General features: G+C 49.7%; 3 non-coding genes across 3 annotated transcripts; all 3 read left to right on the top strand.

Moving 5' to 3' along the window:
- The first annotated feature begins 12,239 nt into the window (after window positions 1-12,239).
- TRNAC-GCA lies at window positions 12,240-12,311 on the top strand. The gene has a single exon. It is a non-coding gene; the product is annotated as a tRNA-Cys (tRNA).
- A 5,323-nt stretch (window positions 12,312-17,634) lies between these two features.
- TRNAA-UGC lies at window positions 17,635-17,706 on the top strand. The gene has a single exon. It is a non-coding gene; the product is annotated as a tRNA-Ala (tRNA).
- Window positions 17,707-20,200: 2,494 nt separating this feature from the next.
- TRNAI-AAU lies at window positions 20,201-20,273 on the top strand. The gene has a single exon. It is a non-coding gene; the product is annotated as a tRNA-Ile (tRNA).
- The last annotated feature ends 4,083 nt before the right edge of the window (window positions 20,274-24,356 follow it).

The raw sequence follows: 24,356 nt of genomic DNA, 5'->3' as shown, positions 1-24,356 counted from the left end.
AGCTACTTTGGCAGCTGTGTGGTAATATTTTGGCCTGTTGCTTCTCTGCCCGTTATGTTTTTGCAGCAGTTGCACACAAAAAGGACGTCATTGGGAGCGGCCCATGAAGACAAGACTCACTTTTGCCTGCCTTGCTCAGCTTGGCTTGCTGCCTCACCCCGTTCCTGCCCTAGTGCCCAGGTTGACCTGGTGGCGGAAGGGGACTGGAGGCCAGTGGAGCGGGGAGGAAGTTGAGCTGGACCCTGAGCTAGACTAGACCCTGGCAGTGAGAGTCTGGCCACCACTTGCCCCCCCCCCCCCGCCCTGTTGTCCTGGCTTCCCCCACTGGGCATCATTTCGGGAGGGAAGTGGGACTTGTGCCTCCCCTCCCCGATTTTCACACCGCAGAGGAGTGTGAACAGGAAAACGAACGGCTGCTCCACACCCCCACCGGAGGAACCCGACGCCCTTAGCTGCTCCCCCTGCTCCCCCCAAGCTGTGCTACTGAGTGGAAGCGTCCTGTGCCCATCACACAGAGGTCGATTAATCAAAACCCTCTTCTGCCAGCACCGGGCCTCCTGCGTCTCACACTGGGCCTGCAAGCGAGGGGGCGGCTGGCACAGCGCCAAGAGTCTAACCTGTGTGGCAGGAGGCGGCTGACGCCCGCAGCCTGCTGGGGAGCTCCCAGAAGTTATTAAGGGACAGAGACTCCTCAGTGCCCTTAGTAACAAGGGTTTGGGGGTCACTGCGGCCAGTAAGGGGGTCACTATGTCGGCCCTATACCCCTGGGTGTCAGGTCACTGTGCAGCTTTGATCTAGAGCTCGGATCCCAAAACCGACCAGCAGCCCACAGCCTCCCCCTGGGTCTGCCCCACCTGGTTCCTCCTTACAGGCCAACCTTACCCCCCTTCCAGCCCCGGATTCACCCCCTAATCATCCTACTGCCACTCAGAGCCACAGCCGTGGAGTTGCTGGAGGAGGGAGGGGTGACTCCAGGGTGGGGTTCTTCTCTAAAGATCGCTGGCAGAAAGGTGGTGCTCAGCTCTGTCAGGGACCTGCCCAGTTGCCTTGCTGCCAGGGGATGCAGACGTTTCTGTAAGGCCATTAAATGGGTATTTGGCTTCTGAGTGAATGTGAGGAATGTGCAATCCTGAGAGGGAATTTCCATCCTTCTTTTTACTGCTCTTCAAGCCCCCAGTGGCCTAATGGATAAGGCATTGGCTTCCTCAGCCAGAAATTGTGGGTTCAAGTCCCATCTGGGGTGGAAAACTCCTTTCTTCTTGTATATTGCTACAAAGCCTTGGGGTTATTTTCCCCAAGGAAGCTGGGAGACGTTTGAACCCAAAGTACTGGATCTTGGGAGCAATCCCCCAGAAACAGCATCTTCCACTTGACAAATCCTTTCTAGACCCATCAGTAGCAAACACTTAATACTAGTGTTTGTCTGAGAATAGAAGGAAGGGGAGTGTTTACTCCAACACCTCAGTGAGTGAAACAGACAGAAAGAGCAAGGCCATCCTGAAAGAGAATGGATCTGTCTGGAGACAAAGCAGAACCTGAGAATGAGCAACAGTGTGAAAAGAAGAACTTCAAATGTGTGTTAGGTGTTAGTTAGGTTGGTCTGACAAATTTCAAGAAAATACCAATGCTCGTAGACTGATGCGGACACTGGCTGCTTCTGATCTTTTACTGAGAATTCATTGAGAAATATTTTCCTTAACTATGTTATGGAATATTAGGTGGGCTATGAAGGCACCATTCCTCCTGCTTTCGCCCTTCGAGACAACACAGCTACATGGCATGCGGCTAGTGCTCACTTTCCAGTCAACTGCTAGAGAAGACAACACAGACAGGGATGGCAGCAGGGCAGACTGGAGCTCCACGGAGACGGTGGGACCAGGTCTCATCAATGGGGAGGTGGCCACCCCACCATGCACAAGGCTAAGCCAGTAAGTGCGGTGTGTGCTCCACGGTGCTCCTACTCACTGCACATGGTGGTGGAGGGCAGTTACTGAGTTCGGTTGGTTTGGTAAATTTAGGGCTTGGCTACACTTGCAGAGGTAGAGCACTGGGAGTTAAACCACAGCAGGGAAACTGCTGCCGTGTATTCACACTGACAGCTGCAAGCGCACTGGAGTGGCCACATTAGCAGCTCTGGCAATGCCACAGAGAGCAGTGCAGTGTGGTAGCTATCCCAGTGTGCAAGTGGCTGCAACGTGCTTTTCAAATGGGGGGCGAGGGTGGAATGTGACAGGGAGTGTGTTGTGTGTACGTGGGGGGAGTGACAGTGTGTTTGGGGGGCTGAGAGTGTGTCAGCATGCTGTCTTGTGTGTTCGGACAGCAGCAGACCCCCCCTCTCTCATACACACTCACAACAGCAGCATTCCACACTAATGGTTGCTTTGTCCCAGAGCAGATAAGCAGCCGGCTGTCAGAAACGGAGCTTTGAAAGGGGATATCCGCATGCCTGCAGCCGATTTCAAAACAATGACCAGAGTGGGCACTTGACTTCAGGGGATTATGGGACATTTCCTGAGGCCAAACACAGTGCAGTGATGCAACACGTCATCCACACTGATGCCCGGGTATTTCAGCAGGGCTCAGTAAGCTTTATGCTTCTCATGGAGGTGGATTACCAGGAGCGCTCCAGCTGCAGAGCCCAGGTGCTCCATGTGCCTTGCCAGTGTGGACACCTCAGGAGTTAGGGCACCCGGGGCTGCTTTAATGGGCTCTAACTTGCAAGTCTAGCCAAGCCCCTAGACTATGTCACTTGTGTGACTTACTTGTGCTATTGTAATAAATACAATAGACGTGCAATGGTCAGAAATTGCACCAGCAGAGAAGTATATTGCAGGGAAACCGTAAGGAAAATAAGAGTTTAAATTATCCTGCACATGTCCCACATCCCACTAAAATGAATCCAACCCACAGGGCACGTGGGCAGAAGTATCAGTGTCAGGATGCTACATTGTTAGCACAGTAAATGAAGCTGCAAAATAAATGATGTTTAAATGACCTCACTCTATTTTTTACAATCCTGTGTTAAGAGGCAATAGATACAGATGGACACCAGGCAGGGGCGTTTGGAGGACGAAGCCTTTATGCTTCCATCCCCCACCACTGTCAAGTTTTAGCCAATTAGGACAAGTCAGCAAATAAGAACAACCTCAGGTCTCAGTATCTACTGCAGGGAGCAAAGTCCTACAGGGAGCAGTTTCTGGCACTACACCTGTGCAGCTCTGCTCCCTGGCTCTTCTCGGGCTCCTGCTCTCTCCTTAGCTCTGGCCCAGGCAGGTCCAGCTCCCACGGAGGATGGGACCCCCTGGCCTGGTGACTCCCTCATTACACTGCCTGGCCTGTCAGTGCGGCTAACTTGGAGCTTTGGCCTCTCCCCGTTGCCCCTGGGGACTGTCAGTCTCAGGGTCCTGATTTCCCATTGGCCCTTCCCCCTTCTATTGGTGCTGGGAACTAGCCAACCAAAACCCTCACTAAGCTTTAGTAAGGGGCCAACAGTCCCTTAAATGAGCCGGCCCCATGAGGGTCACTGATGGCCAGAGATGGCAGCATTAGCTGGTCCCATGGTGTAATGGGCAGTACTCAGGACTCTGAATCCTGCAATCTGAGTTCAAATCTCAGTGGGACCTTGTGGTAAGGCCCTAGAGCTCACACTGCTCCACTTCCCTGTCTCCAGCTCTGCAAGAGCAGTTTTTTCCCCTCCTGCTGGATGGGTCAGGGCTCTAGAACTGACGCCTGAGGGTTGGGATTCTCACGGCTTCACCTGGTGCCCACAAGTCTGACACTTGCCACTGTGCTTGAAGGAAGCAGGGCTGGGCAGGTGGGAGCCCAGCACCTCTCCTCCTCTGGGCACCTGGAGCAGAGGCGGCTGGTGCTGACAGCTCCAAGGGAAGGCTTAAAAGCAGCGGAGGTCAGGGCAAGAGGAGAAGAGGACCATGCCTATGTGTGGCCAGCAGACAGCCACAGGGCCAGCCTGCTCCCTGCTGTGCTGAACCCCACTGAAGGCCACCCACAGGCCAGCATGCGGGGCGGCTGCTGATGCTCTGTGGCCAACATCAGAAGAGGGTAGGAAAGCAGGGCCAGCCCCCCTGGTGGGGCCTCTGACTGTTACCACTCATGGTGCTGACTTTGGAAGTGGAGCCGCCCATTTTCTTTGGCAAGTCAGGAAGGGCAAAGGCGAGACTGGAAGCCCCTGGGGCTCATGCCCCAGCCTTTGTGACACCCACCCCCCAACTCCTTCCCGGGGCTCTAGCTGAAGCCAGAGCATTGGCCTGAGTGACCAAGAAGAGGTTGCAGCTGTGAAGAAAGCAGGACTTGCAGCACAAAGTGAGCACAACCATGAGGGGACTCAAATCCTGAATGATCCGATCCAAAGGGCTTTAGGCCACATGATGAGGCCACATGATGAGGGGGTCTAAACACTTCTTTGGAAAAGCCGGACACTGTGTTTCTCAGGTCATCTTCTGAGGGGGCCGAGACGCTCTGGGCACAAGAAGTTAAGTTCCCAGCGACAAGTGAGACTTAATTGTATGGGGCCAGGTGCAGGGCTTTGGCAGGGAGGCTCGGGCATGGGGGATTGAGGTGCAGCGGATGGACCGGCTGTCTAGGTTGGGAGATTTAGTCTCCCTGAGGAGGAGGAGGAATCCTTCTGACAGGCAGTGGCTGTGCAGAAAAAGAGGAGGGGTTCCGGGGACTTTTTTTGCCCCCACTTTGCCTGCCTGCTCACTCTTGTGGTGAATGGTGAAGGTGTTTCCTAACAAACCTAGGTCGCTCAGTTGGTAGAGCATCAGGCTCATAATCTGAGGGTCCAGGATTCAAGCCCCTGTCTAGGTGCTCAGCTTTTAAGTTGCCTTGTGTGCCAGGACCCAAACTCTGTTCACAGCTACACAGGGATTCCCAGAAGCCGTGGCCATTTCCTGGAAAGGTTCCTTTCCTTAGCAATCAGGAGAGAGGCCACATCCGCAGATGCAGAAAGTGCAGTCTCTGGCTGCCAGGAAGTGCTTTGGGGCCAGGTGCTGAGAAAGCCCAGAGGGGGAGCAGCAGAGATGAGGGGAAGAGAGACAGAGAAGCAATGAGAACAGAGCACAAGTGTAAAGGGGGCATCTGGTCTGGCTATTGTGGCAAACTTCCCTGGTTTATACATGACCCTGGTGGAATTGGCCTGTGGAAGGACCTGAGTCCCCACCCCCTTACCGAGAGGCTGCCTGACCTTGAGGACTGTTAGGATACAGAGATTCAGGCCTGTCTGCAAAGGCCTGTACTTTAAGAATTTAGGTGTATTTTTGTCACTTAGCTAGTTATAAAGGTATAAAAGAAAGAATAAAAAATCACTGTCTGTCTGTGTAATGGCCTTCTCTTACTGTGACAGTCTGAGGCCTGGTTCTTCGGCTAAGCAGCAAAGGCAGCCATAAGGTGGGAAGTGTATGGTCACATCCTCACATTCCCAACTAGTCACACTGAAATAAGGTGCGATTGGGCTGTTAGGAATACAATCCTGCCCTGATATTCCATCACCTCCAGAGAAAGGGAAACTTAGTTTGGTAGCATCCTGTCTGGCAAGAACTCACTTATCAATAGACACAGCTGGAAAACCCTTATGTCTGTATAGATGTAGTTGTGAAATCCTCCCTTCTGTATTGTTTTGTATGTTTATTTGCATGGTCTCTGTCTGGTTCTGTGATTGTTTCTGTCTGCTGTATAATTAATTTTGTTGGGTGTAAACCAATGAAGGTGGTGGAATATAATTGGTTAGATAATCACGTTACAGTATATTAGGATTGGTTAGTTACATTTCAGTAAAATGATTGGTTAAGGTATAGCTAAGCAGAACTCAGGTTTTACTATATAGTCTGCAGTCAGTCAGGAAGGCGGGGGGGGGCGGGAAATGGGAACAGGGACTGGGGATGGGGGAATTGGGATCATGTTTTGCTACAGGGGGAAATGGGAACAGGGGATGGGAACAGAAACAGGGACACAGACAAGGCTCTGTGGTGTCAGAGCTGGGAAGGGGACACTAAGGAAGGAAACTGGAATCATGCTTGCTGGACGTTCACCCCAATAAACATCGAATTGTTTGCGCCTTTGGACTTTGGGTATTGCTGCTCTCTGGTCATGCGAGAAGGACCAGGGAAGTAAGAGGGTGAAGGAATAAGCCCTCTAACACTGTCATTTGTTGCTCTAGGCTCCATTCACATCCCACTCCTGACACAATCACTGTCTTCTATCTGACGAAATAGCCTAATTTCAACCTCTCCTGTAACATTACACCACCAACTATTCAGCATTTGTAGGAGAGAAGTTGGAGGGAATTCAAACATCTTCAAATGGCAAAACTTTCCCCCTGGCCTGGTCACTGAATCCTATGGTGAGAAACTTTCTGTGCATTTCAGTTGCTTGTATTGTTGGATGGGGCCTGAGGTGCTGGAAGGGAAATGTCCATGGAAAACCTGGACATCACTGTTGTCCAAAAAAAGGCAGGTGTTAGACACAATCGCTTCTCGTATTCCCGTGGAATCCGAGTCTAGCTGAAGAATTTCTGTCTATCCTAGAGAGAATCATTCCATTGTAAATACAAATGAAATGAGATCTTCAGGTCGAGTCAGCGCCTTTTAAAAATATTTACTGAGAAAAAAGCCATTCTTTGCCTTGTTGATAAGGACAAGAAGCCCTCTTTTCCTTTCCATTTCAAATGCGAAATGAATGGAGATTTTCATTGAAAAACTTCTGGTTTTTAGGGGGAATTGAACCCAGGCCATGGCTGTTAAAACACCAGAACCTACTGCTTAAAGCACTAGGGAAGGTTGTTTTTTTCTGACAGCCAGTGTTGTTTTTCTCAGCCTCCTACTTCACCAATGTCAGACTCTGAGTGTAGTTAAGCTCTGGAATAGGCTCCCAAAGGCATCTGTGGTGTCTCTGTCCTCAGAGGTTTTTAAGAACAGGCTGACCAAACCTCTGTCGCGGATACTCTGCATATACTTGGTCCCATAGACAACCTGCTCTGGCTCTATCTGCTACCTTCATCGTGTTTGGATGTAAAGGTGGGAAATGATGGGGAAATTGGCCCCTCTTTCAAGTTTAAATGTTGTAACTTCTACATCTAGACCGGGGTGGCCAACCTGAGCCAACGTAACTGCCAAACGTGCACCTTTGTATGCAACTGCTGAGTCAGTTGTGAACCTTGCTACCATTATCATTATCCCTTTGAAATGATGATGGTGATGGACACTTGGCTGTATATCCCAGAGTGCCCTGGACGTCTACAGGCTGCATTAGCCAATCCAACCATTTGGCACTTACAGATGGGCACCTCTGTATTGTGCCTGAGTCTTGTACAGCTATGAAAGGCTGGTAGATGCCGATATTACCCGTCTTTTTAACCAGCGCTAATACCCAGCCAGGCCAGGGCTGGGAAGAGAGAGACAGCAGCAGGTTTCCCCTATTGTGGCCATCTCACTTTTTCTTGAATAGCTTCACCTCTGCACCAACTTGTAGTTTTCACATGTGAGCCTGGCTAGCTCAGTTGGCAGAGCATCAGACTGTTAATCTGAGAGTCCAGGGTTCAAGTCCGTGGTCAGATGAAAGACTTCTCACTGGGATTATAAAAATCTGTCTCTCTGGAATCTTGTTCAGTGTTACTCTTTCTCTCTAGGATTTTGCCTTTCCTAAGAAGGGCCTTTCTGTAGGGGGGATTGAAGGAGCAACTCCTTGACATCCCCTCTGTCCATGCAGGCTGGAAGAATAAAGTCCTCTGGGCATATAGCATGTTCCTCCCCTGCACACACAAACACACAGAATATTCATAAGGAATTAGAATTAGAATCCACCACATTCCTTGGGAGCTTGTTCCTGTCGTGAATCATCCTGGCTGTTGAATATTTGTGCCTTAGCTGTAATATGAATTTGTCTCTTTTCACCTTCCAGCCATTGGGTCTTGTTATGCCTTTCTCTGCTCGATTAAAGAGCCCTTTCATACCCAATCTTTTGTCTCCATTAATGCCCTTCAACACTTCAGTGAAATCACCTTTCAATCTTCTTTTGATAAGCTAAACAGGTTGAGCTCATTCAATAGCAAAGAGCCACCAAATGTTCTGAGGGCTGGAGAAAAATGTCTTCTAGGGAAAGTGGTGGATTTGCCATCTCCTGATGTCATTTAATGAAGACTGGATGCCCTTCTGGAATGTGTTTGCCCCTAAAGTAGCTATTGTGTCATACAGGAGGCCTGTGATATGCAGGGGGTCAGATTAGATGCTCCAATGGTCTCTTCTGGCCATAAAGTTGACTAATTTCTGAAAAACTGAGTGTAGCATTGGGAGCAGCGTCTGATGTTTTCCTGTCTAGCCGGCTTGCTTCCTAGAACGAACGCTCCTTGAGTGGGGTGATCCACAGGGAGTAGCTCAAACCTCCAAAGTGCCTGGCCAGGGGCAGGACATTAGCACAGCAAGGGAGGGGTGTGGCAGTGACATCACAAAGGCCTTTTGCAGGACCTCAGACTATTGGTCAAAGGTGGTGGGGAGGTGGTGACCTCACAGAGAGATGCTGACATCAGCCAGGCAGGACAGGGGCGAGGGGCCAGGGAAACCTCAGAGACCCCTGTGGCTTTGCTTCAGCAAGTCTCCTTCTCCAGGTCTCTCTTTGAGGACTGAGAGAGTATTCGGGTTCACAGACGTGAGCGCCAGGAGGAACCTCTTTCGACTTTTCTCCTTCCCTTTTAGTGATTTTACTAGAAAACAGACGTCCCTGTTTAGAAGGTAAGAGCCTCCTTGAGGTTTGAAACCTGTTCAGTCTGATCCATCTGGTGACAGTTGAATTCTAGGCATGGAAAACACGAGCTTAAGGAGGCAGAATTTTATTCCACACCTGGGATTTTGTCCCTCAGAATCACTGGGGACATTAGGATTTGTCCTTTTTGTTTCACCTTTTCCTCCATCCATCCCTTCCTCCTTTCTCTTTGTCTCTTGCTTCTTTTGTCCTTTCATCTGTTCCCCTCCCAACACCAGGAGTTCTGTGTGTGTGTGTGTGTGTTGCGGGGGAGTGCTCGGCAGCTCCCACTGTGGGAGGTCCACCCAAAACGTGGGGCTGAAATAGTGCTCGGGCAGTGATCCCCACCAGTGACCTGGGCCATCCTTTGGGCTCTCTGGGGAGAACCCTCAGCCTCCCATCCTCAGTCTCTACCCTGATTGGCTGAGCAGGGGGTTTTGACAGGGAGGAGACTCCGGTCCTTGTTGTTCTCTTTTAAGACCAAGGAAATAAGTCAGAACCTGTTATATGTGTGACAAATTTTGCTGCTTCGCTGCATTAATGGTCTCTGAGCAGTTCATGATTCTCTCTAACATTGCAGTTCTCAAATACTTGCTGAATAATTATTGTGCACTGTTGTTGGTGTGGAGCTCATCTGAGAGCACTTTATTCAGGTCATTCAATGTTTGAAATTCAAGATCCGATGTCAAGTATCAGAGGGGTATCCGTGTTAGTCTGGTTCTGTAGAAGCAGCAAAGAATCATGTGGCACCTTATAGACTAACAGACGTTTTGCAGCATGAGCTTTCGTGGGTGAATACCCACTTCTTCGGATGCAAGATCCAATGGTTAGTTTGAAAATCAGGGCTCTTGGGTCCTACTCCCAACTCTGCCACTGGCTGGCTGTGTGATCTAAGACAAGTCACTTCTCCTTTCTCAGCCTTAGCTTCTCCCTCTTTCACGTAGGGATAATAATGATCCGCTCCTACCTACCTCAACACACTCACTGTCTCTCCCCACACACAAACAGGCTCTATCCTGCCACGCACACGGCAGTTGAAAAGCAGCTGGCAATCTAGTAGGATGCCCATGGAACAATGGGATAGAGAAACCTGCATCATGTGATGCTGTACCAGCCCGTGAGGCATTGCAAACCCTTCCCAAAGCACCCTGCAGCCAGTTGCACAGTGGGATAGCTACCCACAGTGCACTGCTGTCTGTGGCCATCCCAAAACTGCTAGCATGGATGTGCTCTGGTGACACAAGGGGCATAGGGTGGACATTCAATAGCTGTTTGTTTAAAACATGTTAATAAAGCAGCAATGTCAGGGGGTTGATGGCTCCTTTCTTTCCTCACCCTGGAGTAAACTCAGCTTTTTATTCCATCCCTGATGTGTCATGGAATAACAGACGACTGAACGTGGACGGGGGGGGTCTCAGGGGAGGGGCAGAGGTTGGAACAGTGGGCAGGGCAGGTCTCGGGGGAGGGGGCAGAGAGGTGGGGGCGATAGGCAGGGCAGGTCTCGGGAGGGGGCAGAGAGGTGGGGGCAGCAGGCAGACCATGGGGTAGGGGAGGAGAGGAGCGGCGACCAGCAGGCCTCAGCCAAAGAGCAGGGGTGGGAAGTGGCCAAATGGGAGTGAGGGCGGAGCACAGGTGGGGCCTCGGAGGGAGGAGAACGAGGGAAGGGGGTGGAGCGGGGGGACAGCACCACGGTCTGGGCAGGGGCCGCCCACAGGATTCAGGGGCCTGGGGCAAAACAATTTCAGGGGCCCCTTTGTGACGTTATTGATATAAATTGGGACCATATAGAACATGGGTTGCAACCAAGGTCCTGTAGTGGCACCAAATCTTAAGTAAAGGGGGTCATATAAGGTGTCTAAGACCAGGTTCTGGGTTGCTGGTTATGATTATGCTGTCTGTATGTCTGTGTATCATTTTGTAGTTGAAGTTATAAGTATTGGCTCTGTACTGTCTGTATTTTGTATTATGCTCTGCTTCTGGGAAACATCCCAGACAAGCTGGTGTTAGCCCTGCCTAGCTGGCTTGATGGCCCATTAAGGACCATCAGCTACACAATTGACCCATGGAGAGAAGGCAGACACACCTTGTGACTCAGCAAAGTATGCAGAGACTTGTCCATGTGACTGCAGACTCCATTTTGCTGTAATTTTCCACAGTGAGGACAAAGAGATTCTTACACCTGGAAAAGTCTATAAAAGGCTGATGCATCATCTCCATCTGGTCTTCAATCCTGCTTCTGACCTCTGGAGGGACTTTGCTACAAACTGAAGCTCTGCACAAAGGACTGAACGACCCATCCCAGCGGGGGATGTTCCAGAGACTTGATTTGAACTTGCAGTTTACTCCAGCACTGCTGCAAGCCTGAACTAAGAACCTTTGCCATTACTGTATGTAATTGATTCCATTTAACCAATTCTACCTCTCATCTCTACCTTTTCCCCTTTGTAAATAAACCTTTAGATTTTAGATTCTAAAGGATTGGCAACAGCGTGATTTGTGGGTAAGATCTAATGTGTATATTGACCTGGGTCTGGGGCTTGGTCCTTTGGGATCGAGAGAACCTTTTCCTTTTATTGGGGTGTTGGTTTTCATAACCATTTATCCCCAGGACGAGTGCACTGGTGGTGATACTGGGAGACTGGAGTGTCTAAGGAAATTGCTTGTGTGACTTGTGGTTAGCCAGTGGGGTGAGACCAAAGTCCTTTTTGTCTGGCTGGTTTGGTTTGCCTTAGAGGTGGAAAAAACCCAGCCTAAAACCCTGCCCTGTTTAAGCAATTGGTCCTGATTTGGCACACTCAGTTGGGTCCTGCCAGAACAGCATCGTCACACCCTTCCAGAAAAAAAAGTTGCAATACTATAGAATCCTGTATTCTCCTGGGGGCCCTGCAGGGCCTGGGGCAAATTGCCCCCCTGCTCCCCCCTCTGGGCGGCCCTGCCCTCAGCCTCTCCTTGTAAGTCCCCTGCCCCCTAATCATTTTTGTTGCCCTCCCCTAGACTCTCTCCAATTTGTTTCTGTGGTGGGGGGGGGGGGGGCGAAACCTGGACACAATGCTCCAGATGTGGCCTCACCAGTGCTGACTAGAGGGAATAATCACTTCCTCGATCTGCTGGCAACGCTCCTACTAATCCAGCCCAATATGACCAGTTACCCATATTGAATGCAGACACAGCAATATCTGATACATTGGTTCCTGTCCATTCAGGAGGTTATTTCCCACCTATTCATAAATAATGAAGCTGCTCTAAGCGGAGGGGAGAGAGCTGTCCTGTCCATGTAGTTAACCCATCTCCCCGAGAGGTGGTAGCTATGTCAGTGGGGGGAAGCTATGCTGGTGGGTGTGCAAGCTGTGGTGTCTACATGGGTATATAAAGTTTAATCAAACCCCATTTTTAAACCCCTGTGGTCTGGGAATAGTAAAGGAGCTCTCTGAGGCAGAGCCCGTCTTTCAAAATCCTTAAGATCACTGATTTGCCTCTGCAAATGTCATGGGAGTATAGCTCAGTGGTAGAGTGTTTGACTGCAAAACAAGTGGTCCTTGGTTCAAATCCAAGTGCCCCCTCCCAAACTTGTTCCCTCAATAAAAATAGTTCCATTTCCAGTATGTTCAGGAGCTCCACTAAATAAGCATTTTTGAATGGGACACACTCAATGTTTTCCTGTGCAAATGCATAAAAACCTAGCAAACATGGCCCCCAGCTGAAATCAGTTCCAATCCTCTAAGTGTCTAGGTTTGTTTTCATCAATGAAACAAAGGCACATGAAAACACATTTGCAGGTCCTTGGCCTCTATGGGCTACAATGTGCAGAAGAAGAAGAACCACATCCACTTGGTTGGCATGGACTAGTCTGTATTACATTTGGTAAGTAAGTTGCCATTGGGACTGAAAACTCTACTGGGGGTGGACAGGAGCCTGTTACAAAACTAAAATAACCAAGATTTACCAAACTCCCTGTTACACATTCAAACCTCGCTTTGTGCACACGGCATCAACTGTGTCTTGCATCCGAAGAAGTGGGTATTCACCCACGAAAGCTCATGCTGCAAAACGTCTGTTAGTCTATAAGGTGCCACAGGATTCTTTGCGGCATCAACTGGGGCTCTAATAAATGGCAACCTTCCTTTAACACAGATCGTTGTTCCTTGTAACTTTCAGATACATTCAAATGGCAGCTGTTCACAGGTCATGTGCTGCTAGTTCATGAGCAGCAGCAGAGTCTCTGTACGTTTACCAACCATTGAGCTGGGTGTGTCTGCATCCAAGTAACTGCAGAGTCAGTGTAGTCCCAGACAGTTAATTGCACAGTCTCACTTTCTGGTCTCATTGATCATTTGGGTAGAAACAGCAACGGTTTGGTGGGGTTTGTTTTTTTTTCCTTCGTTTTCTCCTAAGGAATGTGTGATCTTGAGCATGTTAGTTTAAGTTCCCTGTGGGTCAGGAAAATTCCATCTCCTTGAAATAGCTGGGAAGTGACCTGTTTGTATCACCTAGAATAAAGGAGCTTTTGTAAAGCAGTTTCATCTTTAAATATGCTGGGATAAAAATAGTAAACAGTAAATTCCACAGCCAGACACCAGGCCAGGATCAATGGATGGGGCCAGGATCAATTAATTACAGAAGAAACAAACTCTTGGGAAGTAGCTGTAATTTGTCCCTAAACCTTTTCTTGTTCTCATATGCTATCAGGGATTCTCTTCTAGAGGGCAGAGTTAAGGTTATCTGGGCATGTACCCTCACTCTGTATTCCCTGTTTTTCCAGAGTTTGAGTTTTACTGAACTCGATGTTCTGGAAGGTAAGAGATAGTCACAGTCAAAGTTAACTCTGTGTTAACAAAGGTTTTGTTAGTGGCAAATAATGAGACTAATCCCTCACTGCGGTAATTCCACTGACTTCAGTGTGCTCTTTCCCCATTTCTAGTTCCAAAAAAATAAGCAAATTAAAACAACCTTGAGACCTAAAATGCTGTGAGAAAATGGAAATGTTAGTAGCTCAAATAATTCAGTTTCTTCTGTGTCTTGTACGTGTGTAAATGGCACAACACATTAATTTATAAGCACATCTTTCTTAACTTCTTTAAATATTCTGTAGTACATTGACTAGATCAAGTGGGTTGTTCAATGCAGTGAGGTTTTCATGCATTGCCTAATACATATTTTTCATATTATGTAAATGAACACAACTCATTGAACACAAAATTGTGTATTTCATGCTGTGAACTGTGTCGGTAGCTCAGATTAATAGGTTTATTTTCTCTCTCTCTTTCTCTCTCTGTGAGGCACAACAAAATAATTTAGTGATACTGAAAATGTTCCCTTCTCCTCCAGAACTGCCTTGGAATCACCTTCCCTTTGTAGATTAATCTGCCCCATGTCTCTACAAGGAAAATATAGTTTCTATGAAAAACACACATTTTTTTAATTAAAGGGACTGAACAGAATAGGTTACTCAGACATAGGTGAGGGGTTTGTTATAGAAGTGGGTGGGTGAGATTCAGTGGCCTGCGTTGTGCAGGAGGTCAGACTGGATGATCATAATGGTCCCTTCTGACCTTAAAGTCTATGAGAGTAGCCACATGATGGCGACACATCAGGAATGCAAAGCAACAGGTTCCTGGTTTGCACATTGATGGTGACAAGGGATTGAACTCGACTCCCCTCTTTTCACAGACACATTTGTTTTATTCTCTGAGGTCAAACGTAAGTTTAAATGTTGTACTTAGTCCTCTGCCTTGTAGCTTCAACAGCCGCAGATGCAAGATGAGTTACTGCAGCCTAGACCTTGTGTCCGTGTTTAGGTGGTTTTCACCTAAACATTCGAGCAGCTCCCAGTAATGTCCCGAGCTCCCCAAGTCCCACTGACAGCTGAGCTCTTCCTGCCCACTGAGCCCAGCCCAGACCGTGGGTGGGGGGTGAGTTTGTACCCGAATAACTGACAGAGCCAAGCAAGGAGCAAAGAAATGTTTGCTTCGGTCACTAGGTCTGTGTTTCTATTGCTCGTTTGCTCTCTCCCCTTCCCTGATAAGGAGCAACGGTAAGAGAGGAAGAGGATAAAACATGTGCGAGGTGGTGGCTGAGTTTGGATGACAAATTTAAAACCATCTCAGCGCCCTCTAGTGTGACACTGACACCATCAGATTCTCACCTTTCACTCACACTTCATGAATAACAGTTTCCCTGAACTACTTTGCTGTGATTATTTCAATGGCTCCTACACCGATACCTGCTGCCCCTTCTGGCTGGTTAATTGCACTATTTGGAACCTGCTCCTAAAAGTACACCCTTCCTGGGAGCAAGATTCAGAACTGCCCAAGGAAACCCCATTGGGTTTCAAGTGCAGCCCAGGCAGGGTGGCAAGGGGACAGCCCAGGGGTCTCAGAGCTTCTTCTTCTTCACAGAGAGAAGGTTAAGGGGGGCCACTAGTTATGACTCCTGGGTTTTAGTCCTGGCTGTGGGAGGAAAGGGGTGTTTAGTGGATTAGAGTTGGGGGCTTAGGAATCAAAGAGGAAACATCTCCCTTTTCAGCTTCAGTGCACATTGAACAAGAACATGGCTTCTCATCTCTTAGGTTTCAGAGGAGCAGCTGTGTTAGTCTGTATCCTCAAAAAGAACAGGAGTATGTGTGGCACCTTAGAGACTAACACGTTTCTTAGGTTCTGTTGCCATCATGTGGCCATTTCATTTAACTTAGAAGCAGCAAAGAATCCTGTGGCACCTTATAGACTAACAGATGTTAGTCTATAAGGTGCCACAGGATTCTTTGCTGCTTCTACAGAACCAGACTAACACGGCTACCCCTCTGATACTTCATTTAACTTCTTATTGTTAAAAGGTCTGGGTACTTTGTACAGAAACATCATTTCCTTGGCAGAGATGGAGAAGTGGAAGCTGCATTGATTTAATCCTCTGAAAAATAGATAAGGATTAAAATATTCCCCAGACAGCTCAGTCCCAACCGTCCTCCCTTGCTGCTGCCAGTGAAGCTCAGTTCTGTCCCATGGCCCCAAGAATTGCTGGGTGCAAGTCCTGGGCCTGATGTGAAGTAAATGTAGGGGTGACTCTGCCTGCCTAGACTGTTCTGTAGAAAAATTCAGACACAGACCATGTCTGGTGAAGGAGAGACAGATGTGTTGTTTGATTGTTTTTCTCATTTTAAATTTACTTGATCATTTTGATGGCAAAAATATTTGTACGAGACCATGAAAAAAGGAAGAAACCATGAAAATACCCATGGGAGAAAGGGGGTTTCTGAGAGCCGGGGTAGATATGGAGATTTTTATGAAAGGGGAGAGGCCAAAGTAGGGCCTTTAGCTGGAGCAAAGGGGGAGGGTTTTTTGTGCAGTTTCATTTTAACCAGCCTCACATCCTGTAGTCCCTGCTTCACCACCCCACCAACATCTGACCTAGCGCCTCCCCACTGGCAAAGCCACCTCTGACTCCTGAGACCGCCCCACTGGTCTGGCCCTCCAGAGCCCCCAGCACTCTCTCTCCTAGCTGGATCCCCTGGCAGCCAGAGCTCTCCGCAGAACTGCCGTGGTTGCTCCCCTGGGGCTCTGGTCAAGGACGGCTACCGGCTTCTCCTGAGAATGCAGCTGAGAAATGACTCACCCTTCTCTAGATTCTCGCCTGTGGGCTCTGAGAAGCAAGATGGGGCCTGTATGATAAAGTCCATGTAACATTCCCCTCACATCCCAGCCCTGGTATGTCGCCAGTAGCTGCTGTCCCTGAGTAGCAGCCAAGGATGTTTCCCACCATTCAGGAGACCCCAGCCTGGGACTAAAGTCAGCTTCAGGCTTCTCCTCTCTCCCTTCTTGGAATCAGGTTCATGTTTTTGCCAAGAGTTAAAGCAGCCCGAACCCCCAGAGTCTGGATCAATGTCACAAGTTCCCAGTGTCTCCGTGGAAGAGAATTTGTTAAATCCCAGGTGAGTGGGGTTAAATCAGTTCTCAGCCTGAGTCCTTTGCTCTTAATTCCGAGGAAATTGTCCCTCCATGGGGCCATTTCCTGCCTCTCTTTCCTAGGGAAGCACAATTTTCCTTGCACAGACACAGGAGCAGCAAGATCTTTCTCTGTCCCTTGTGAAAAGCAGGGGGCCAAATTCCATGGAATCAATGGACAAGCCGGGGGCCCTGGGCACATCCAGCCCTGGCCGTGAGATGTTCCCTCCCCTCTTTCTTTATGCCCCTGTTGTTATTTCATGGATTGTCTGGGATGGGGGAAAAGCTGAGTTCACTCCAGGTGGAGGGGAAAAGAACCCTGAAAATCTCAGGCCCCAACCCCTGCTACCAGGATCACCGAGGTGCTGGGAATCTGCATGGGAAAGGGACGGTGTGAATTGTCAAGGTGGGGAATGAATAACAATCTACAACTAGATCCACCACATTAACCACTGACACAGGCTAATCCTGCTGCAGCTAGAAGGGAAACTGGGAGTGATTCTTTGCTGTCCGCCATGGAAACAGTGACCCAATTGCACCGCAGTGAATGTGCTGGGGAAAGCTGGACTTCACAGGCAGGTGGAAAGAGCAGATCCTAGAAACACCTGGAGCTCCCCACAGCATTTCTGCTACCAGGGTCAGGTGTTGAGTGACTCACAGTGCCCCCCCCCGACACATTTCCTTCCAGCAGGGGGTGGCAGCACCCCCCACCCAATGCTGGGGAGAGGGCTGAGAGTATCTCTGCACCCTGAGCCCAGGGCACCCACTCTCTCTGCCCCACACATAGAATCTGGCCCTGCTGCAAAGTGACCTCTAAGAACCAGCAGCCTCCAGGACAGCAGGTTTGGCCTCAGAGCAGGGAATGTGTCCCCCATGCTGCCTTTAGGCCACCAGGTGCTCTGGAAACAGGAGGGCTCTGAGTGTAACCTATAGCATATATAACCCTCCAGGGGATGTAGCTCAGTGGTAGAGCACATGCTTTGCATGTATGAGGTCCTGGGTTCAATCCCTAGTATTTCCAAGTTCTTTTCACCCTGCTGCTTTGCTCATGACCAGAGGGGATGTGGCCCAGCAGTCTCCCTGCAGGAATTTCAGTCCTGCTCAGTGAGGGGCAAGTGCCAATTGCGTGGAAGTTCTGGGGGGGGGTTTCTGCTCCCAAGTCTCCTCTGTACATTTAAGATTCCCACCAGCTGTGCTGCTTGGGACAAGGGTAGATGAGAAGGGAGAATCCTCCAGCACTGGAGGGAAAGGTCCCATCTGCACAGACTGAGAGGCAAAGACTAGACTTATTTTTTGTCTGGGCCCAATCTTTTCACCTGGTATAGCCCTTGTTCCAGCTCAGGTGGTAGCTGGGGGATGTCTCGTGACTGCTTGTTTGTTCAGTTCCACCCCCTTATACAGCTTTGGTACAAGGCAGGAATTTTTTCTCTCTCTCCTGAGGAAGAGCCCCAGGTTTAAGATGGATTCCTGTACCAGGTGACATGGTCACATGTCCTGTGAAACCCCCAAGCCTTCATTCTTCCTGGCCTGACTCACAGATGGTGCAGGACAGAGCCATCTCCAGTCAATTGTCCTGGTTAATGGGAGCCATCAAGAGTCCAAACCACTATTAATGGCCCACACTTTGCATCATTACAACAGGACCTCAGAGTTATAGTTCATATTTCTAGTTTCAGATCCAAGAATGATTGAGTCATACAAATAGGATGAACACACACAGTAGATTATAAGCTTTGTAATGATACCTTACAATAGATCTTTTGCATGAAGCATAGTCCAGTCACTTTATATTCACACTCATTAGCATATATTCATAAAATCCTATGGAGTGCAACATCACAGCAGGGAAAGGGTTTTACTGCGGCACCTGGGAGCAGTTGAGTTGCATGTTCAGGCTGTGGTATGAGTTGCTCCAGGTTTCTCGTAAGCACACAGGGACCTTCGCGGGTGCTCTCGGTACAGGAATGGCCCCGACATGACAAAGTGATGGGGATTGCATTTTCCTTTTTTATTTCTGTATTTCCAATGACATTTCTGTTTGTGATTTCATTTTGCTTTGTATAACTGTGTTTTCTCCTGGATTTGATATTTAATGAAAAAAAGAATAAGGCCTCAGGGCTCCAGGTGGAGGAGCAGGCTGGGGCTAGGACTGCTAAGAGAGCGAGAGTAGCAGGTTTTCTGTATTGTTTCCTGCCCTCATTTTCATAACCAGTTTCTCTTCTGCATGAAATTTGCTTCTTTTCAAATGTGACCCTGACTAGCTCAGACTTTTAATCTGAGGGTCAAGGGTTCAAGTCCCTGGTGAGGTAAAGAAACACTTTCCCCCTGTGATATCCCCAAAAAGGTTTTGAAGGACTCTCCTTGACTTTAGTTTTTCCTCTTCAGGACATGGCCTTTCCCAGGAAGGGCCCTTTACTGCCTGGGACTGAAGGTGCTACTGCCTCACCTCTCCACTGGCCTCACAGTCTGGAGGAAGAAAGGCCTCTGGGCCTGCAGCAAAGTGCTGGGTGCTGACTTTTTGAGCAAATGTAGGGCTGGCCAGAGAGGCATGTTCCCACTGAGTCCTCCCTGCCAGAAAAAATTGTCCCCACAGACAGGGGCGGCTCCAGGCCGCAGCAAGCCAAGCGGGTGCTTGGGACAGCAAGCCGCGGGGGGCACTCTGCCGGTCGCCGCAAGGGTGGCAGGCAGGCTGCCTTCGGCGGCCTGCCTGCGAAGGGTCCGCTGGTCCTGCGACTTCGGCGGACCTCCCGCAGGCAAGCCACCGAAGGCAACCTGCCTGCCGTGCTTGGGGCGGCAAAATGCCTAGAGCCGCCCCTGCCCACAGAGTCCTCCCTGCTGGAAGTCTACAGTAATCAACAGGTGCTCTGCTGGTCCCATGGTGTAAGGGCCAGCACTCAGGACTTTGAATCCTGCAATCTGAGTTGAAGTCTCAGTGGAATCTGAGAACAATTCCTGTGCCACAAACCCTGCTGGGTCTTCCAAGGCTCTGTCTTGCTTTCCCAAAGGCCATGAAAGCCACTACAAATGGCTTTTTTCTCCTGCTGATAATAGCTCACCTTAACTGATCACTCTCGTTATAGTGTGTATGGAAACACCCAATTTTTCATGTTCTACGTGTATATATATATATCTTCCTGCTGTATTTTCCACTGCATGCATCCAATGAAGTTGGTTTTAGACCAGGAAAGCTTATGCTCAAATAAATGTGTTAGTTTCTAAGGTGCCACAAGTACTCCTTGTTCTTTTTGCAGATAAATGAATGGAGGTTAAGTCCATGAATGGCTATTAGCCAGGATGGGTAAGGAATGGTGCCCCTAGCCTCTGTTTGTCAGAGGGTGGAGATGGATGGCAGGAGAGAGATGACTTGATCATTACCTGTTAGGTTCACTCCGTATGGGGCACCTGGCATTGGCCGCTGTTGGCAGATAGGATGCGGGGTTGGATGGACCTTTGGTCTGACCTAGTATGGCCATTCTTACGTTCTTATGAAGGAAGGGGCAAAGCCCTGCAACAGAGTTTCTGTAGTGTAGTGGTTATCATGTTTGCCTAATGCACAAAAGGTCCTTGGTTCAAAGCCAGGCAGAAACATGCAGGTTTAATTTTCCCAGCTCCTACTGGCCTGTCCCTGCTGTTGTAGGTGCAGCAGTGATTTCTATGCTCAAAAGGTCTGTTATACTTCCCCTGCTCCCACTTTTGTCTCCTCTCCCTCTCTGAATGCCTGTGAAGTGGCTTTTCCCCTCCCGCTCCCTCCTGGAATGCTGGTGGGATGAATGGGCTGGTTGAAGAGCAGAAGAGCTCCCAGGTAGACAAGGTGTCTGGGACACTAATTAGGCAGCACTCACACACCCAGAGCATGGACACTGCCCAAGGTGGAGTGTGACCAACCAGATGCAGCCAAGTCATCTCTAGTCGCAGGCCATGAGGAGCAGGCCCTTAAAAGGGGAAGGGGCCATGTGCTCAGGAGAGCACTCACAAGCTTGTACCTCCAGTGAATGCCCTTTGCCCGGACTGCCTGGCCAGTGGTTCTCTGCATTGTATTTCATTGTGCCTCAGGAAGATTTACCTTCATCACACCATCCATCACGGTGCTGTGGGACACTTACCTTGCAGAATCCTGGCATCTCCAGTGCCGTGCCTGTCCTGGGAGCGTGAGTATGCGAGTGCGAGTGTGACACCCCCCCCCCGCCCCGCCGCTTATTTTGAGCTTAGCTGTCAGTATAACAAACGTGCTGCTTTCTGCCAAACTCTGGTTGGTCATTAGTGCTCCCTACGCTGACTAGCTGGCCCAATTTCGGGTAACACCTGTGATAAACTCAACCCCTGCAGGACAGAGGTTGGTGAAATGAGCTGAGAAAAAGCCTTGGCATCAGCAGGGGAAAGCTAGAGGACCTTGGCCAGTCACCTTTTGAAGCCTTGTGGCTTGGTCTCCTCTGCCCTTGGAGGTTGGCCTATGGCATCCGGCTCTTTCTGCTGCCTCCTCTGTGTGACTTGCCAAAGGAGGGAGTGAGGCAGGAATGGGGCAAAAGAGGAAAGTCGAGCTGAGGAAGGCAGGGCAGAAGCTAAGTGCCTCAGTGCGGCTAAGTGGGGTTAGTAGAGCACCACCAGTCGTTCTGCAAAGCCTGGGGAGGTGCGGTTGGCTGCTGGGAGGTAGAATCCTGTGCCTGCCTCTTGGCTTCCCAGGGATGGCTACTTGCAGCCCAGGAGAAGAAGGATGGTTCTGGGTGAAAGGAAGACAAGCAAAGCTCTGGGAGGAAATTTGGGTGCGGGGTGCGGGCTCTGTGCTGGGGGAGGGGGTTGGAGTGCAGGAGGGGTGGCGCTTACCCCGGGCACTGCAGCTCCCAAAGTGACTGGTACACACAACCCTCCGGCAGCAGCTCCTAGGTGGGCGGGGCCAGGGGTCTCCGTGTGCCACTGCCTGCAGGTGCCGCCCCCAGAGCTCCCATTGGCTGCAGTTCCTGGCCAATGGGCGCTGTGGAGTTGGTAATCAGGGCAGGGGCAGTGAATGGAGACACTCCCCCCGCCCCGGGGATGCTGGGACATGCCGGTCATTTCTGGAAGCGGCACGGAGGGACGGAGGCAGAGTGGGCAGGGAGCCACCTCAGTGCTGCTGGCACATCTCTGCACACCCATGGGGGGAGGGGAGCAGAGGGCCCCATGTGCTGCCTGGGGTAGGGGCAGAGCACAGAGCTGCCTCCCCTCCCTGGTCTATTACAGGAGTGGGTGGGTGGGGTCTTTGGGCCTGCAAGGTGCAGCAGGTCGGACTAGATGATCACACTGGTCCCTTCTGACCTTAAGGGCTTTGAGTCTAAAAGGGAGAGGGAAGTAAAGGGAAAAAAATAAAAAATAAAGCAAACATTGTAATACCAGATAACTCCAACAGCTCATTGTACAGTCCTGCCCCTTTCTTCCTCCACTGGGTGTTTAATGACCTGCAGGACATTGATTCTCTCGTTTCATTGATAAACTGATACAATGTGACTGAAATTAAACCCATTCCCAGCAGAGAAAAGATCACATCACTGCCTTGGCTGGGAATCCAACCCAGGTCAACTGCTTGAAAGGCAGCTATGCGCCCCACTATACCACCAAAGCATCTGCCAAAAGTACCACTTATGCTTGCCCAATGAGGCTAGACCAGCATTGAGGCGGTTTACTGCCTGTTAAAATGTACTGGAGTCTCATCACTAAAAAAAACACCTACTTCTATCTTCACCTGGGTTTGAACCATCAGCCTCTCAGTTAGGTCACCAAAGTGGTTAATCACAGACACAGGTAACTACCCTACACTTCCCAAGCTTGTTTATGAAGCACCTACAGGGGCACACCTGGCTAGTGAGGCGGGCGCACTGTTGGGGTTATGAGTTCAGGCCTCACCCAAAGCATCGGTTTTCATTAGCCATGGAGCTTCCCCCACTCACTTTGTCTAATTCACATGGAAAGTGCCATACCAGGGTGAGGAGAGTAAATTCTAAACTCTGAAATGTGGAGGTGGCCCATAGACTGGGATAAGGGGTTTGAAGAGAAAAAGCTCTAAGGATATAAAACCAGACAGTGTCCAGGGGCAGGTACGGTACAACGCCTCAACAGGGAGCCATTCGGGGGAGGGGGTTTCACTTCCTCTGTTCAATGTCCGGAGAGGTATTTTAAGATGAAGATAATACCATGGCTAACAGTTGACTGGCACGTCCTGAGTTAAAGGAAGGAAGGGACTTGGGTTAATAGTCAGAAGATTTGTGTTACCGTCACTGTCTGACCCCCCTTCAGTGCAGAGGTTTGTACGTTGCTGGGTGGAACACACAGACTCCTGGAGAGCAGGGGCAACTGTTTCCATGGCAGAGAGCCTGGCCCTTAGGAGACTTTATTGACTTGCTGTTTTGAGGCAATTCAATAAAATAACGGTGGAGCTACAATGTCCAGTCCAAAATTTCAGCCCCCCCCCCGGTGCAAAAATGCTATTTTAGGATCTAAACAGGAGGCTTCCGGCGCTAGGACACCTGACCAGAATGCTCAGTGGGGGGTGTAAGAGCTGCTGACTCTGAGGGTCCTGGGCTAAATCCACTTGCAGGTGGAAGGGTTTTGATATACTTGATGGATAATGAGCACCAGCTACCAGGGGAGAAGCCCTTCGAACTTGCTGCCACTCCAGCTGCTGCCCTGGGGAGGGGAGCCCCAGGGGGCCTGCTGCTGCTCCGGCCACCCCAGGAGTGCTGCTGCCAGGGGCCACCGAGCTGCGGCTGCTCCTGCTGCCCACGGAACCACAGGAGGGAGATGATTTTTTGACAGTGACGGACGCCTCGTCCTAAAGGCCTTTGTCTGCCCCCTTCCAGTGACTGTTTGGTACAGGAATGCAGCCCTCACTCCTGGGTCTCTCCTGGGGAAATAATGTTTCTGTGCAAAACACCAAAGCTTTTAACAGAAAGGAAGAAAAGGAAATGGCCACACGATGGGACTAGGACATAAGGAATGAAACACAAGATGCTTCTCCCATGTGCATTGACTTTGAACCTTGTGGTTTGCGGTGGTGGTGTATCCATGTTGGTCCCAGGACATGAGACACAAGGGGGAGGGGGTCACATAATATCTTTCAAAGGACCAAGGAAGGGAGTATTATTTACTCCTTCTCATAACACAAGAACTAGGAGGGGTCACCAAATGAAATGAATAAGCTGCAGGTTTGAAATGAACACACTTCCCTCAATCTGCTGGCAATGCTTCTACTAACGCAGCCCAATCTGCTGTTAGCCTTCTTGGCAACAAGGGGACTGTTGACTCATAGCCAGCTTCTCATCCACTGTAATCCCCAGGTCCTTTTCTGAAGAACTGCTGCTTAGCCAGTCGGTCCCCAGGCTGTAGCAGTGCAGGGGATTCTTCCTTCTTAAGTGCAGGACTCTGCACTTCTCCTTGTTGAAACTCCTCAGATTTCTTTTGGCCCAATCCTCCAATTTGTCTAGGTCACTCTGGACCCAAACCCAACCCTCCAGCGCCTGGATTCTTTACATGCTTTCACAGAGAGAAGAGCACATGTTCCATGATTTCATATGGCAGAGTTTTACAGGTGAACCAACATAGAGGTGAACCAACATAGAGACACGTTGTGACTCTTCTCAGGGAGCTGAGGGCTGTGAGTTTCCTTGTTGCCACCTTCCACTAGGAAGACAGAGTTTTGCATGT

Source organism: Mauremys reevesii, linkage group 17 (genome assembly GCF_016161935.1).
Source record: "Mauremys reevesii isolate NIE-2019 linkage group 17, ASM1616193v1, whole genome shotgun sequence".
NCBI classification, from domain to species: Eukaryota; Metazoa; Chordata; order Testudines; family Geoemydidae; genus Mauremys; species Mauremys reevesii.
Note: the sequence above shows the minus strand (reverse complement) of the source record. Positions and strands in the feature narration are given on the sequence as shown.